At 37.4% G+C, this 13,035-nt stretch overlaps 1 long non-coding RNA gene across 1 annotated transcript; it reads left to right on the forward strand.

Moving 5' to 3' along the window:
• Positions 1–34: 34 nt before the first annotated feature.
• Positions 35–12,881, forward strand: LOC148742491 (uncharacterized). Its single transcript, XR_016000121.1, has 4 exons — positions 35–284; positions 4,918–5,018; positions 8,102–11,889; positions 12,115–12,881. It is a non-coding gene; the product is annotated as an uncharacterized LOC148742491 (long non-coding RNA).
• Positions 12,882–13,035: the final 154 nt, after the last annotated feature.

The raw sequence follows: 13,035 nt of genomic DNA on the forward strand, positions 1-13,035 counted from the left end.
AAAAGTAGAGATTTCTCTGAACGCACTTTCTTATTTCTGATTGGCCGTGACTTCCTCTCGACTCAGTTTCCCAGCAACCACATTCAAAATGGCGCACGGCCTTGGATTGAGTACTGAAAGTAATTGATGTCGCACTGTATAGTCAGGACGGTTCGTTTCGACAGCTGTGTTACATTTGACAACCTTTTCTGTAAGAAGAGTTTTCTCCTCTTCACTTTGTACATCGAATGTGAGAACTAACTTCAAACCCTCCTGGATGAAAATTCGAATTTATACTTCGACAGGTGAGAGGTCTTAACAAGACTTTTAAATTATTCGATGTCTATGAAATGTATCTCATTAGGACCACTGCGTGCTTATCCTAGCACGCAGTGGTCCTAATGAGCTAACCGCCGCCTGGTTAGCTCAATTGGGAGAGCGCCGGACTGCTGTGCGGGAGGTCGAGAGTTCAATACCGGCCGGACCAACACTCAGGGTTTTAAAATTAACTGAGAAGAATATGCTTCCTTTCTTTAACATCTAGAAATGGTTAGATATTCTAGTCTTCTCGGATAGGGACGAATAAATGGAGGTCCCGTCTCCTGCAGGGTTAGGGGCAGGAGACGTTAATTTCCCACGCACGAGATTACTGTGTGATGGATGTCCTCCCCTGGGGTGGGATGGGTGGGTTTCCACATTTGCATTTAAACGAGCTATAGCTCATATGCGATATGTGGTTAAAATAAAATTACTTACTTACTTACTTATCCTTTAACAAATGCTGAAATTCTTGAAAGCCTCCCGACATATGTAAATGATGTGGACGGGTATTCTGAAGTTGCTCCGATTATTTTAAACATTCAAAATTCTTCCATCGAAATATAGTGCAAAGTCATTTAACCTCCCTCAATATCGGTCATGAAGTGAGGTGAGAAATCGACAAAATGAGTTAACGTGGTTCCTCACGAGTACAGACATAACGCGATATTTGTACTCCAGAAATATCCGCGAAAGTCGCCCACACTGAAATAACAATTTGGCGTGTTGGATAATAATCTCTTATGAGACGTTTTTTTGTGTAATATCACTGAGTATTTTTAGTCGTTGTTTGTATTTCGACTCGCCCTATGGGCTCATCAAAATATAGCACAACTCGTAAAAATACTTAGCAATACTACACAAAGAAAAGTCGGATGAGATATATTTATTATGCAATTTGTGTAGTATTGCTGAGAATGAATTTTTACTCATTGTTTAATTTTGACTTGCCCTATAGGCTTGTCAAAATACAGTGCAACTTATCAAAATACTCAGTGATATATACTACACAACAAAACAATATATGTATTGATGTACAGTGTGTACTAGAAACAAAATGTATCAAGAGATTCATTAACTCAAATCCTCATGAATGCAGTTTCTCAAAATAATGTAAAACATATACACTGTGTTTGTAAGGCCCTTTATTTATAAGCTCTCCTAAAACCCCTTACAAAGTTGTATGTGCCTAGACTATTAATTAAACCTGAGTGAGTAGTTTTATACTGTTAGTACGCTGAATATTAATGGTATTGTTTTCAGCATAGTTCTTGTAAACAGACATACTTGTTACATTTTGGGGTCCAAAGTCACTATAATGTGAATAAACTGATCTGCAATATAAGTACATCAGCATCAATGTTAGCCGAGGAAAAAAAAAAACAGTCACTAATAAAACAACATAGAAGAATGAATTAGGGATCAAAATGGTGACAGACATGCTGTACAGTTGTACAGAGGCTCAGACAGACAGCTCTGTTGTCTCATCTTAATTTCTTTCTCCACAATTTTAGATTGCTATAGCATAATTGGCACCATATCTAATAGTGCTTTGTCTCCTGTACCATTTACAATACACGTTAGTTTTACGGGTTGACTTTCTGATGGAAACTCTTATCATTGTTTAATGTTTCTCACAGTTACAATTCTCATGTGTTGGTGTCATGGCAACCACATATTTATTATAGGACACAAAGTTTTTTAGTAATTTGAATCATATTGGATTAAGCTTTCAGTAGTAATGCTGGGCATCTCTATGATAACCCTTATTGAAAATCTGTCCTTTTTAGCATTTTAGGGCGAATGAGTTAATTGTTCTTAGTTTTTTTACTGAACCTGGCTTCTTAGCTCAGTTCTCTCTCTTGGTACTACAATGTCCAGTCCATTTGCAAGGGCCATTTCTTTGCTGAATTTTCATCTGCAGCTCAAATTGAATTATTTATTGAAAATTTTGATGTAGATTTGCCTCTAAATTTTGTCCATTAACATGTGGCTTTATAGCTGACAGCTGGTAATAGACTGCCCAACTAGTATCTTGAAGGCAGGGGTTCAAATCCTTTCAATGCCTGAGTTTTTTTTTATTGTTTTATTTTTTTATTTTTCTTCTAATCGTCTGATTTTTTTTTTTAGTTTTCCTTTTTTATTTTACTTTTTTTTTTTAATTTTTTTAAATAAAATTTTGCAGTACTCAGCAGTACACTGCAATACAATTAATACATTACTTACAATGCTGCTTTAACTTGCACTAATAACAATATGATGAATATATGAAGTTCATATATTATGAACTGTGGTTCTAGATGCGTATGATGCACGATCCTTGCAGTAGAAAGCGCTATTTATGCAATAGCAAAAATCAGACCGGAAAAAAAAAAAAAAAAAAATCAGGCCTGTACGGGATTTGAACCACTGACCTCTGCAATACTAGTGCAGCGCTCTACCAATTGAGCTAACAAGCCGACTGGGAGCAGGCCGTTAAGTTCATTCGTAATAAACCCATGATGATGAATTGGATATGATGATTATATGAAGTTCATATATTTTGAACTGCGGTTATAGATACGTATGATGCACGATCCTCACAGTAGAAAGCGCTATATATGCAATAGCGAAAATCAGACCTGAAAAAAATCAGGCCTGTACGGGATTCGAACCACTGACCTCTGTGATACTAGTGCAGTGCTCTACCAATTGAGCTAACAAGCCAACGTAGGGTGCAGGCCATTAAGTTGATTCGTAATAAACCCGTGATGATAAATTAGATATGATGAATATATGAAGTTCATATATTTTGAAGTGTGGTTACAGATACGTATGATGCACGATCCTCGCAGTAGAAAGTGCTCTTTATGCAATAGTGAAAATCAGACCTGAAAAAAATCAGGCCTGTACGGGATTCGAACCACTGACCTCTGCGATACTAGTGCAGCGCTGTTGCTTTAATAGGTTGCGCAGTGCAAAATGAGGGAATGACCCTAAAATCCGAAGTCTGGATTTCCAAAATCCAGATTTAACCAATGAAAAGCAAAGATATCTTCGAATGCGGTTTCTTGTTTCTGATTGGCAATGACTTCCTCTCGACTCAGTTTCCTAGCAACTACATTCGAAATGGCGGACGGCTGCGGATTGAACACTGAAAGTTAATTGATGTCGCACTGTATAGTCAGGACAGTTGGTTTCGACAGCTGTGTTACATTTGACAACCTTTTCTGTAAGAAGAGTATTCTCCTCTTCACTCTGTACATCGGATGTGGGAAGTAACTTCAAACCCTCCTGGACGAAAATTCGAATTTATACTTGGACAGGTGAGAGGTCTAATAACAAGACTTTCAACTTATTCAATGTCTATGACATGTATCTTATTAGGACCACTGCATACTTATCCTTTAACAAATGTTGAAAGAACTGATCACCAAGCAATGGATTGGCGGACAAAACAATGACCTCCAGTCCATTTACCTAACCTAGTTGGACTATTCAAACATAGACCAACCTTTAGTTTTTTTCGTTTTACTTTTTGTTAGTCACAAAAAACACGAAATTTAGGTGATTATTTTAAACATTCTAAATTCTTTCATCGAAATATAGTGCAAAGTCATTTAACCTCCCTCAGTATCGGTCGTGAAGTGAGGGGAGAAATCGATAAAATGAGTTGTTTGGTCCTTCAGTATGATATACATTTATTATCCAACTGTGCTTCGTAGAGTACAAATAACACGCGAGACGAGTACAGGTATCACGCGATATTTGTACTTCAGAAATATCCGCGAAATTCACCCGCACTGAAATAACAATTTGGCATGTAGGATAATAATCTCTTATTAGACGTTTTGTTGTGTAGTATCACTGAGCATTTTTAGTCGTTGTTTGTATTTGACTCGCCCTATGGGCTTAGTCAAAATACAGCACAACTAGTAAAAATACTCAGCAATATACTACACAAAATCGTCTAATAAGATATATTTATTATCCGATTGTGTTTTGAAGAGTACAAATAACATGCAAGATAAGTACAAATATCACGCGATATTTGTACTCCAGAAATATCTGCAAAATTCTCTCACACTGAAATAACAATTTAGCGTCTTGGATAAAAAATCTCATCTTAGATGTTTTGTTGTGTAGTATTGTGAGTAGTTTTTACTCATTGTTTGTATTTTGACTTGCCCTATGGGCTCATCAAAATACAGCACAACTTTCGTTGCTTAATATTCACCTGCAGCTCAAATTGATTATTCATTGGAAATTCTGATTAGATTTGCATCAAAATTTTTCCTATTAACATGTTGCTTTGTAGCTGATAGTTGGTGGTAGACTGCTCAACTAGTATCTTGGAGGCAGGCATGCAGTGGGTTCGAATCTTTTCAAAGCCTGAATGTTTTCTGGTTTCTTTTCTGCAATTGCTTATAACAATTATATGAATTACAGTCTACTTGTGAGGATTGTTTCTTTGCTTGAATTTCATCTGCAGGTGAAATTTGCTTCATTAAAATTATATCTTCTGTGACAACTGAACAACAGTTAATCAGTGACATTTGCTGATAAGGATATGAAAAATTGAATCCATTTCCCTCGTGTGTTTTTGTTTTTATTAGTTTAGTTTTGTTTTGTCTTTTATAGCAGATGACACAATGTAAGTTGATGAAGAGTAGATGATTTGGCTGCACTTGTCTGTGATTTCTATGAAGTACAACCTTTGGAACCATTTGAAAAGGGTTCAAGTAAGTTTAACACCTTATAAAAGATCATTTCTTTATTAATTCCTTTTAAAATTTAGGAAATCTTTAACTGGGTCATGAGCATCAAGCCTGAAATAACTCTTTCTGAATTGTTGATGAAAGAGTATACATGTAGTCAGCTGTAGAAACGATTTTCAGTTCTAGCTGCAGTTAAAGAACAATTAAAAAAACCATGACATGTGTTTAACAACTAACTTAATGACTCGTATGTATGCTCAGGCTGCAACTGAATTAATAAACAAAATTGAGACCTTCACTAATTTCTTTCCAAGCTTACTAATGACAACATCATGCACCTGTGTTTATCTCGGACAGTTAAGTGTTCTGTTTATTATTGTCCTCGGTCAACCTGAGCAAAAAATGATCATGCTTCCTCTACAATTTGTTATTTGAGCTTACTAAATACACCTTCCAAACACTCTGATTAAAAGCATGTATGACTTCAACATAGTTAAATCTCCTCTGTTTTCTAAATGTGAAAATTAAGGAATAAAAAGGGTAATTTTCTAAAGAAACTGTGGTGCTGCGTCGGTTGGGGTAACATGGTAATTAATTTTTTGGTTTTATCAACTAAGTTGAAATTGTAAATTGGCCACCACCGTAAAAGAGTTAAAAAGCTGACGTTTGGAGCGTTAGCCCTTCCCCAGAGCGAATGGGAGAATCGTGTGTTGTGTGTGTTTATATGCAGAAAGTGGAGCTAAAATGCTGGGTGGGAACCGGGTGACGAGAAAAAGAAGAATGAATTAGTAGAAATGAACAGCGTTCATTGACACTGCTTAGAATGATTATAGGTAGATAAAGTGTCTGGTGACTGGTTTTGATGTGTCCTTGTCATTCCTTTCTACATCGCGAAGGTGTTCTCGGAATCAAATAGTTTGATGACATCAGTCAGAAGACGAGAATGGCGCTGTCTATTCTTTTTAAAGGAAGTAAAACTGAGTCGTATCTGTCTTCGCTTTTAAAAATATATCTTTTGAACGCTATTATTGTGTCTTGAGATCTCAAGAAAATAAAAAACACAATCAAAAGGTAAGAAATGGCCATTTTCAAAATCAACTCAGTAATCTTGCCGCAAACCAACAACTCGCAATAACCACATCGAGCGGTTCACAAGCAGCTGCTGCTCTGGCCATTTAAAAAAAAAGAGATCATTACTTGCTCAATAAATACAGCATTTGTAGCATCTAATTGTCCAGGCAGATCATAATTGCCATTACAAAGCGTGGTCAATGTTGTTATTTCATAATGATGTACTTCTTACTGGCTGAGATAAGATTATAATTATGGTTTTTCTTGTTTTAATTATAACAAAGCTGGAAGCCTCTGACTACTTCGAATTCAACATTAAAATTTTAATAATTAAGAGAAAAGATGAACTTAAAGCTAAAAGTCTGAACTACTTTTTTGTTACATTCCAGCTTAATTTGTTCAAGTTGTTAAGCTTTCATTTAATTCTGTTCCAAATGTAATGAAATGAATTCAATTTCTCAAATGTAAAACATAATTATTTTGATGAGTGCTGCCACAGCTTGTATCAAAGTGTTTCTGTTCTGGTAAATTTAAGCTCCCTTAGATATAATACATTGTGTTTGTTAGGCCCTTTATTTATAAGCCCATCTAAAACCCCTTTCAAAGTTGTATATCAAACAACAACAAACATATGAAACATATGTGTGAACTGCGGTTATGAGACGTATATGAGAACGATCCTTCGCAGTAAAGCACTATTTGAGCAATAGTGAAAATCAGACCTGAAAAAAATATTTCAGGCCTGTACGGGATTCGAACCACTGACCTCTGCGATACTAGTGCAGCGCTCTACCAATATCAATATCACTATTGCTCAAATAGTGCTTTACTGCGAAGGATCGTTCTCATATACGTCTCATAACCGCAGTTCACACATATGTTTCATATGTTTGTTGTTGTTTGATTTATCATCTACGGGTTTATGTCGAATTAATTTGATGGCCTGCTCCCAGTTGGCTTGTTAGCTCAATTGGTAGAGCGCTGCACTAGTATCGCAGAGGTCAGTGGTTCGAATCCCGTACAGGCCTGAAATATTTTTTTCAGGTCTGATTTTCACTATTGCTCAAATAGTGCTTTACTGCGAAGGATCGTTCTCATATACGTCTCATAACCGCAGTTCACACATATGTTTCATATGTTTGTTGTTGTTTGATTTATCATCTACGGGTTTATGTCGAATTAATTTGATGGCCTGCTCCCAGTTGGCTTGTTAGCTCAATTGGTAGAGCGCTGCACTAGTATCGCAGAGGTCAGTGGTTCGAATCCCGTACAGGCCTGAAATATTTTTTTCAGGTCTGATTTTCACTATTGCTCAAATAGTGCTTTACTGCGAAGGATCGTTCTCATATACGTAAAGTTGTATATGTTCGTACTATTAATTAAGCCAGCAGTCTTATACTGTTACACTGAGTATTAATGGTATTGTTTTCAGCAAAGTACTTGTGCATTTTGGGGTCAAAAGTCACTGTAATGTGAATAAAACTAATCTACAGTACATGTACGTTAGCATCAATGTTATCCAAGAAAAAAAAAACCACAGTCACTTATAAAACAACATATTGAAGAATGAAGTAGGGGTCAAAATGGTGTGACATATACATGCTGTACAGTTATACACAGGCTTAGACAAACAGCAAGCTTGCATTTAGCTGTTACCTCAACTTAGTTTCTCTGTCCACAATTTTAGATTACTTTAGCATTAACACCATATCTAATAGTGTTTTGTCTCCTTTACTATTTACAATACATGTTAGTTTTGCTGGTTGACCTTCTGATGGAAACTCTTATCACTTTTTCTCACTGTTAAAATTCTCATGTGTTGGTGTCATGGCAACCACATAATTATTATAGAACACAAAGTTGTTTTATGTAATTTGGACCTTATCAAAATACAATTTTAAAAGTAAAATTCATGATTTCCTCCTCCAGAGACTCGAAAAATATGACGATTATATTGATTTGTCTACTTTAATAGCATAACTATAAGACCCCAGCTTGTTCTGTTTTCTTGCCTTATCTTAAATGTATTAATGTAGTTGCAGGGCAGGAAACTTGGCCCGTCCGAACGTCCTAGACGGGTAACTTTTCCATTCGGACAAGGAAAAAGATGATCGAAGTTGTGCGATTGGACAAGTAAGGCCTAGCTTATACATCGCGCTACAGTCGAATTTAATTCAAGATCCTACAAGCAATTAAATTTGACGATAGCGCGACGTCTAAAACGAATTAAATTCGTCTGGTAAATTAAATTCGTCCTTGACGTTTTATCCGTCTTGGTAAGACGGATAAAATAGCAATAACGCGTCTTCAGTTTTAACGTCCCACTAGCGCCGCGTCGAATGAAATGCATACATTTTCTTAATGTATTTCAATTTATTTTGGCGAGCCCGCAGCGACCCGAGGCACTGCATTTGGGAAGAGAATTAAATTCGATCGTATTGATTTCGGCGCATAAAACCACGCCACGGTTTACGTCGAAGGAACGACGAATTTAATGGAATTAAATTGGTCTGAATTAAATTCCACTGAAGCGACGTATAAACTAGGCCTAAGTTGTAGAGCTCTAACGTTGCCTGACTTTGGATAAATAATAAATCATTTTTCCCGTATTTTACAACTAAGAGCCTAGGAAATAAACTTTCTTTTCTTTTTGTGCAAGCTGTGTATTTGATTTCTTCGCTCAGCGTCGCCATTGATTTCCACTTAACTGGGGCATTGTTGAACTGATAAAAAAGGGTTTTTGAAACCCTAAATTGCTGTTGCCGATTTTTTGGGACAAGTAGTTTTATGGTCCGGACAAGTTAAATACACACGACACTTGCCCAAAGGGACAAGTGAATTGAAAAGAAAGTTTCCTGCCCTGAGGTGTAATTTGTCTAGAATTTGGAATCTCTTCTCTGTAAATCTTTTTTATTTCATATTTTTTAATATATGTATTAAACACTGCCCGCCTCGACTAGCCTTTGCTGACTGCGGGCAGTGCATATTTCTTGTAATATTGTAATATGTCATTAAACTCAGATACAATGAAATATATGAAGTTCATATATTTTGAACAGCGGTATTAGATACATATGGTGAACGATCCTCGCAGTAGACAGCGCTATTTAAGCAATAGCGTAAATCAGACCTGAAAAAAATCAGGCCTGTACGGGATTCGAACCACTGACCTCTGCGATACTAGTGCAGCGCTCTACCAACTGAGTTAACAAGCCAACTGGGAGCAGGCCGTTAAGTTGATTCGTAATAAACCCGTGAAAGTGATAAATCAGATACAATGAAATATATGAAGTTCATATATTTTGAACAGCGGTGTTAGATACATATGGTGAACGATCCTCGCAGTAGAACTTCATATATTTCATTGTATCTGATTTATCACTTTCACGGGTTTATTACGAATCAACTTAACGGCCTGCTCCCAGTTGGCTTGTTAGCGCAATTGGTAGAGCGCTGCACTAGTATCGCAGAGGTCAGTGGTTCGAATCCCGTACAGGCCTGATTTTTTTCAGGTCTGATTTTCGCTATTGCTTAAATAGCGCTATCTACTGCGAGGATCGTTCACCATATGTATGTCATTAAACTGTCATCAAAACTGTCACCTTACTGGATCAGGCATCTGCGGCAAAGTCAAACAATAAGCATTTTTCCTTATGATTCTCTAGAGTTAGGCAAGCAACTGTGGCGAGTTTTGAAAAGTTTAGAAGAAGTCTCGAGCATTAATTTACCCTCTGTTAGATCTATGACGAGGAAATATCGCTGAAATAGTCGACATTTTAAAATTTGCTACCATTACTCTGTCAGATGTTTGTTTTTGAGAGCATTATTTTGTGATTAAGGTCCTTAAAACCCATGCATTAAAGTCAAATGAGAACTATCCATTGTTGATGACTTTGATTTAATCCAGCTCCCTGACAGTTTTTAAATTTGCTTTTTTTTTCTCTAATTACCACATTGTTGGTCTTGGTCAGGCGGGCCAACTCGAGACGCTGAAAAAATGAGCCTTACCAGTAACCTTTTCTCCGCATCTCCTTAAAGTAAATTCTCATAGAAATTAGGCAAGATTAAGACATGAAAAGCTAAACGAAGAAAACATTATCAAAACCACCAAAGAGACGTATGCTTTTTTTAGGATGCACATAAAAGTTATGAATTCACCTGCCGACGCAAAGACAATGTCTATTTTTTTCTCGTTTCAGACTGTCCGGATTCCCAGCAGCTTGTCCGTATTTGTTTAAAGCCATTCTAGGTCCAGTAGGAAGAATAATTAACAACTATTCACAGAAGTGGAGGTGGTTAGTGGTGGATATTTACCTAGGCGCGAAGCGGCGAGGTAAATATTCACCGCTAACCACCGACACTGAGGTGAATAGTTGTTTTCGTATATAATAAAACAGTGAGATAATGTACACCACCAAAAATTGATTTTAATTCATACATTCCAGCAACGATTCCAACATTTTCCCGCGCGTAACGATCCAACACGGCTCGGATCGCGAAGTGATTTTTTGTTTTTGTTGTAAAACCTGCCGTCTCGTTTTTTCGCTGATAGATGAAATTTTTGAAGACATTTGTTTAGCTCTGGTAGCGACATTTCTTCAAATGGTGTTGCAACCTCTTTCTGTGGTTGAAACCATTCTGTAAAAAATACCACTCAAATTTGATTTTCAAGTGAACAAGTGAGGTTACGCAAGATTAATATGCATTTGTAAACAAAATCTTTTTCATTGGTTTTTATCGATAAACTCCCGGTTACCATTACCTTTAAACACGGCCAAACCAAATTTAGTCGCTTTCTGTGTTTTCAGGGACTGCTTCGTCGTTATTTGAGTGATTTCTTCGCTTGCCACGGATGCAAACCGGCAGGCCATTTTTCCCCAAGTTGCTCGGAGGTAAATAGCAAAGGATATTCCGAGTTTGACTGGCCAATCAGAGCGCGCCTTCAACGCTATCCACTGTTTTAGTATATACTAACGGCTGATATGCTCATAAGATACAAGATTTGTAAAGTTGGTACAATAGGAAAATTTTCTACGGGGCAGGGAATACTTACATTTGTATATCTGTAAGTAGTTAGCAATCGCTAAGGCCAGTTGCATAAACTATGATTCTGTTAAGGCTCGCATATGATCGTCTTTGCCGTAGGGATTAGTAAAATTGTCATATGACCCGTCTGGCCCCGCTCGCGCAATCCCATAGAAAAGTGTACCAAAAGCTGACGTGTGCAGGGCTGGACGGGTTGACGTGAGCCGGTCGGGAAAAAGCCATCCGGCTCTGGTTCTATTGTACGCCTTTATTGCACGAAAAAACAAACGAACATTCTTCGCATTTGTTGCAAAAAAAAAAGTGACAACAGTGAAAAAAAAAAGAGAAAATAAGAAATGTTTTCGATGAATTGTGAGTTTCTTGTTCTGACTTGAGAAAATAAATGGAAAGTTTTTTTTATTGTAGAGTCGTGTTTGTGGTATTTCGCGCGCGCCAATCTATGGCGTTCCATTTAAGTCAAAACAAACTTTTCAAATTTTCAAAACTTATAGTCTGAGCGTATGTGGAGAGATGTATGCGGGCCATGCGTAAACCTCACTTGATGGTGGATGAAATTTTGACCTCAAGACTCACTTAAAGATGAATCATCTCCGATTCTGTCCATAGGTTTATTACCTGGAATATTTATAGTGGCAACAGGCTATATTTGGCTAAGGAGAACAAGTGTTATATTCCTGGTGTTGGGTGTTGAATTTTCTGGTTTAAATGCTATTGGTTACGCTGTCGATCATTTGGACATTGCCCCACCCTTTGCATCAGCTCCTGGATTTATAACCCAGTAAGTAGACATGTATAAGAGGGACCTCAAGGAACCAACCACGCATGCTTTGTTTCGAAACTGAATCTGCACTTTTTCTGCCCTGTACATTCGACTGTTTACAGTGGTACTCCATTCCGCAAGCTTAAAGGCTGTAATTGTTTTTCTCATTTAGATACAAGAAGATAGGAGGATAGTGTTCTGGAACACACTTGTTATGTTAACGCCGTAATTTTCTACACACAGCCTTGTTTAGGAGAACGCCAGCCATGGGCATCACCTACTACGCAGGAAGATATAGACAAAGAGGAATAAGACTCCTAGGACTCACACAGAATGATACAGTGCTACAGTAGAAACTACGTGGTAAGGTCCAATGGTTACATGTTCCAGTATCACGGTGGCAAGTTGGTTCTAGTCCTTGCTCTTTTGTTCCGTTTAATTAGTGCGACGCAAAGAGCGAAGGAGTACTTACCAACGTGTGGCTCATAGTGAGACGCAATAATTCTACTTCATCATCCGACCGAGGCTAGGAGTATGGCAGTTTGAAGGGCGTGATCAACAATTATGACTTTATACGATCAGTGTCATCTTCGAAGTATCTCGACCTTAACTAAGAAAAAATATGAACATTTGGCTTCTATGAACAAACGTAAGATAAGTTTAAACTGAAGAATAAATCTATAATCATTCTACTACTTTGCAGTATTTCTTTACATAGCGGTCCACATGTTCTGATCTGGGAGAGAATAAGGGAAAGCGTACTGACACTGCTCTGAAGAACCGTATTATCTTTAGCTGGGCTACCGGAATCTTTCGTCTCCAGGCTGCAAATGACGTGACTATGATTGTTACCTCTCGAAAAAAAGGATAACAGGCGGACAGCGATGTCCAAGATCCGTTCAGATAGTTAATCCATCATATAATTTCGCTTGAACACGATTGGTTTAAACGTGAGCGAACATGCACCAGCTAAGAAAGGAACTTATCAAACGTATCTGCTTCATTGGGTTTTATTGTGAATGTTACATTATTTAGTCTCTGTTACGTAGAACCTGTCTCCTTCATCGGTGATAAAAGTGTTGATAAATAGTATTTCGCAAGAGAAATTACCCTTCACGTTACGATACGCTACGGCTAGTTAAAACTCTGTTAATAATAATACTT

Source organism: Stylophora pistillata, chromosome 1, assembly GCF_964205215.1.
Source record: "Stylophora pistillata chromosome 1, jaStyPist1.2, whole genome shotgun sequence".
In the NCBI taxonomy this organism is placed as follows: domain Eukaryota; kingdom Metazoa; phylum Cnidaria; class Anthozoa; order Scleractinia; family Pocilloporidae; genus Stylophora; species Stylophora pistillata.